Source organism: Portunus trituberculatus, chromosome 42 (genome assembly GCF_017591435.1).
Source record: "Portunus trituberculatus isolate SZX2019 chromosome 42, ASM1759143v1, whole genome shotgun sequence".
In the NCBI taxonomy this organism is placed as follows: domain Eukaryota; kingdom Metazoa; phylum Arthropoda; class Malacostraca; order Decapoda; family Portunidae; genus Portunus; species Portunus trituberculatus.
In genome coordinates, this window is record NC_059296.1 from 31,138,425 (window position 1) to 31,143,424 (window position 5,000).

Sequence of the window (5,000 nt, forward strand, 5' to 3'; positions counted from 1 at the left end):
ATATATATATACATAAACCTGTATCATAAATACCTCTATTGTAACAGGAACCTTTCCGTTACTCTGGAAGCAAGCAATAGTGGTTCCAGTCTATAAGTCAGGTGATGCAAATGAGCCCCAAAACTACCGACCTATATCTATCTTGCCCGTTATATCTAAAATTTTAGAAAAGGTTATTGCATCTCAGCTAACTAAACATCTCGAAACCAATAATTTATTAAGTAAATCTCAACATGGGTTTCGAAGCCATCTATCGACTGAAACGGCGCTCATGACAGTTGCTAATAAACTGTTCGACAATATTGACAAACGTAAAATATCTCTTGTCACTTTATGCGACCTGTCTAAAGCTTTCGATAGTGTCAGCTATAAAATTCTAATAGATAAACTGCATAAGTTGAAAATTGACAATTTTTGGTTTGATAGTTATTTAAACAAAAGATCACAGTGTGTACGAATGGGAAAGACTCTCTCTGATAAATTAGAAATTACATACGGTGTCCCTCAGGGATCTGTGCTTGGCCCAATCTTGTTTTTAATATATGTTAACGACTTAACACATTTTATTTCTGACTGTATAGTAGTACAATATGCTGATGACACCCAGTTTATTCACACTGGTAGTATTGACAATATTGATGACCTAATGTACCGAAGTGCTACTACCTTTAAAATTGCTAAAGATTATTTTAACGTAAATGGCCTATTGCTTAATACTAAGAAAACGCAGTGCATGTTTGTAGGCAGCAGATCATATATTTCAAAGATACCTCCAAACACTTTTTTAAAGGTCGATGGAAGTAAGATAGCCCCTAAAGATATGATAAATAATCTTGGAGTAAATTTTGACAAGTACTTGACGTTTGATAAACATATAAATAACATTACCAGAAAGAGCTTCGGTACGTTAGTCTATCTAAATAGGATTAAAGACTACCTGAGTTCTGATGCAAGAACAATTGCTATAAACTCCTTGTATTAAGCTCAGTGAATTATGGTATGAAAATATGGGGATCTACTAACGCAACTCAGCTACAACGAGTACAGAAAGTACAAAACTTTGCTGCTAAAGTTGCACTGAATGGAGGGACTAGGCGTGACCACGTCACTCCTTTCCTGAAAAAGCTTGGATGGCTAAGAATTGAATATAAATATAAATATGAATTATGTGTAATGACTTATAACATTTTGAATGAGAGAATTCCGCACCATATTCTTCCCCTACCAAAACTCAGTGATCTACGGCTTCTTCCTACCAGACAACAGAATCAACTGTATATCCCTCACACTAACACACACACTGGGGCTCGCTCAGCACTGGTGGCCGCGCCACGCCTGTGGAATAGCCTTCCCGCTTGTCTCAGGAATGCCGCCACCGCTTCTTCTTTTAAACGACAGTTGCTACGCCACTTTTAGTGCAACAGTTTAGTACTCCATAACTATTGTACAAATTAAGTGTTTTTCTTGTTTTACTATGTTTTTAATTTATTTTGATTATTTGTAGACTTAGTGTTTTATTTTTCTTATATAATTTTACTCATTGTCGTTTTAAGACATTAGTTTTACCGTTCTAAAGATTTTAGTGCAGATAGTATAGTCTATCTACTTTTTATGTATTTGTGATTTTTCCTATATAGAACAATCTTAAATATTGTTTACATGTTGCCTGACCCAATGTTTCTATGCTGTAAACACCATGTAAGGAATAACCATTGTATTTTATAATGGAATAAATATTCTGACTCTGACTCTGACTCTCTCTCTCTCTCTCTCTCTCTCTCTCTCTCTCTCTCTCTCTCTCTCTCTCTCTCTCTCTCTCTCTCTCTCTCTCTCTCTCTCTCTCTCTCTCTCTCTCTCTCTCTCTCTCTTGTGAGTGTGTGTGTGTGTGTGTGTGTGTGTGTGTGTGTGTGTGTGTGTGTGTGTGTGTGTGTGTGTGTGTGTGTGTGTGCGCGCCCGCCGGCGAGCGTGCGTGTAATACATGACTTTCCTTCTGTGTTTCTGGGACGTGTAACAAGCGGGAGCGCCTTAGGGGACGCCAGCTTGTTACGGCGCGGTGCTTCCTCATTCCTTATATTAGTCACCCTGCCTTGTCTCCAGTGAACTGCCGGCTACAACAGGACCACCTCCACCACCACCATCACCACCACCATCCTCATCCTCCCTTCCGTCTTTCCCTCCTTCCTTGGTTGAGAGGCCATCACTGTTCGGTGCGTGGGAGTAACGCGTGTCAAGCAAAATTATGTCTTCCGATATTGGAGCTGTGGATGTAAGCTGGACTCTGTGTGTGTGTGTGTGTGTGTGTGTGTGTGTGTGTGTGTGTGTGTGTGTGTGTGCGTGCGTGTGTATGTTTGTGTGTGTGTAATTGTTTGTGTGTTTGTCTGCGTGTTTCGGGTATCTTTATTGATTTGGACGTGTAGATATTGAGAAACAAATAGTTAATCTTTCAATACTTAACAATTTTCCTCATTATCACAAATTTATTTTTACCTTAATTTTTGCGCTACTGTCTCTAATTATTCCAAAGGCCTAAAACAGATATTAACGTTCATTTTCTTCTTGTTATTTTTGTGTGCCCATGCAAATTGATATTCTTGTTTATTTTTACGGTGGAAATAGGTCTTGGTCGTTCTCCGTTTAGGCAGCTGTAGGGTAGTGAAGGCGTTACACATGCACTAGCGAGGAGATTATTAGTAAAGGAAAGACTCTTAGTGTTTATTGTAGATGAGGGAGACAATTGCATGGGGGATTGTTATCTGGAAGGTTGTGTAGAGTTGATGGAATAAAGAATTAAATTATTGAGGCATTGAGTAATATTAGGTTTGCTCTGCTCTAATGGGAAATTTTTGAGGATCAGAAGTCAGGTGTTATGTAGTTTCCTTGTGTGAGTTGTTAATTTCTTAAAAGGTCATTAAGGAAATCACCTGGACTAGTGGAGAGTAGTATCATCACTCGCCCTGCAGTCAAATCCATAATCAAAGGCTATGCATATATCATTTAACCTTCCAGGGTTTGCCTTTCGTTGTTCTGTAGCTAATCATCTGCAATCAACTTAATTACTGCCTATATTCAGTTAAATATAGGCAGGCAAGTGTTATGAATGCCAGGCCACCGTAGTGACTGAACGATAAAATGCTTTTCATTTTATGTTATCAGTGAGAGACAAAATCCCTGCTGCTGTGTGTGGACGGATAATCACAGCGGCCAATGTCCTGAAGCAGCACTCTTGGTGGGTGTGTGCATGTGTGTCCGTCCCTGCTAGCAAGAGGCCGCCGCCACCAACAGAAGGGTGAGTGTTCACCTCCATTATGGTTATTACAGCCACTGACGCTGAGCTTATGAATTGTTATTAGCCGTAGTAGTAATAGATGTTGGAGTTAATATTAATAGCATCATTGTACAGTCATGTGTGTGGCCGCAGCTCTCTCCATTACGCGGGAGTTGTAAAGGGGACTCACCGCGGGTCCTGCTCCTGCCTCACAGTCCGTCCAGGCTTTAATTCCTTCCCCGTTACAAGTAATTCCTACATTCCTTCCCACCGTAAAATTGTAATCGAGTTTCTGTGAGTTATAGCGCTGCTGGGGTGCCTTTTTTACTCTCACCTTGTCCCACACTGCCTCCCTCATTCCAGAGAGAGAGAGAGAGAGAGAGAGAGAGAGAGAGAGAGAGAGAGAGAGAGAGAGAGAGAGAGAGAGAGAGAGAGAGAGAGAAAGAGAGACCTACATTTTTCTAACTCTTTCCCTCCCCAATGCCCTGAGTAAAGGCCCAGCAGGCGGTAAAGAGCAAACTAATGCATGATAAGGCGGCCGCGGCACTCACCACAAACATGCTGAGGGAGGAGGCGGTGGGCAGCGAGCCTCACCCCAGTTAACCAGTGACATGTATCGCCCGAGGAGAATTAAAGCCACGGCCGGTTATATCAAGTGAAAACAGAGAACAGTATTCGAGATGGTGATGGTGGTGGTGGCTGTGCTGGTGATGGTGGCTCTGCTGGTGGTGGTAGTAGTGGTAGTGATGGTGGTGGTGGTGGTTGTGCATTGTTTTCACGGCTATTCAGTCTACTATGCATATTTCAGAGACTGTGTTATACAGTTTTTAAAAGTAAATCTAACTGATGTATTAGACATGATATTAATTTTTTTCTTCACTGTGGTCAAGTAACAAATGTGTGTGTGTGTGTGTGTGTGTGTGTGTGTGTGTGTGTGTGTGTGTGTGTGTGTTTACGTGTGTGTGTGGTGATTAATAGTTGATGGAAATTTCAGTGCTAATGTTAGTGTTGTATGTTGAGGATAACCATTAATATGCATTTGTTCGTTGTTTTCGTTAGTGTTAGCGGTGTGTGTGGCGGTGGCACGGCAGTGTAATAGTAGTAGTAGTAGTAGTAGTTTATTGACAGTGGTATATACAGAGCTGAGACATACATGTTAAACTGAACTAATAAATAATAACCAGTAGAGAGCCGTTAGCTGAGTTATGAGTAATGTACGGTCACCATCTATTCCCTGTTTGCTCTCAAATCTAAAATACTATGACGAGCTGAGAATCTTAATGAGTAATGCAGTCACCATCAATTCACTGTTTGCTCTCTATCTGAAATCCTTTTGAGAATCTACACAAATACTCAGTGAAGAGACAATCAGCAGTTGAGAGGACGGTGAGACTGAGAAAATAGGCAAAACAGTGTGATTACAGATGACTACTTCATTCATAACAACGACGGTAATAATGCACGATACATTATGAAAAATTAGCGATATTAGCTTCCCGTTCCTTCAGTTTTGACGTTGTGTAGAGAAATGAGATCACCTGCACGTTATGAAAATTGTGTTTAGTGAACTACCCAACAAGAGTTTAGGATTACAAGTTTATTAATTTTTGTTATTGTTATTGTTATTATTATTATTATTATTATTATTATTATTATTATTATTATTATTATTATTATTATTATTATTATTATTATTATTATTATTATTATTATTATTATTATTATTATTATTATT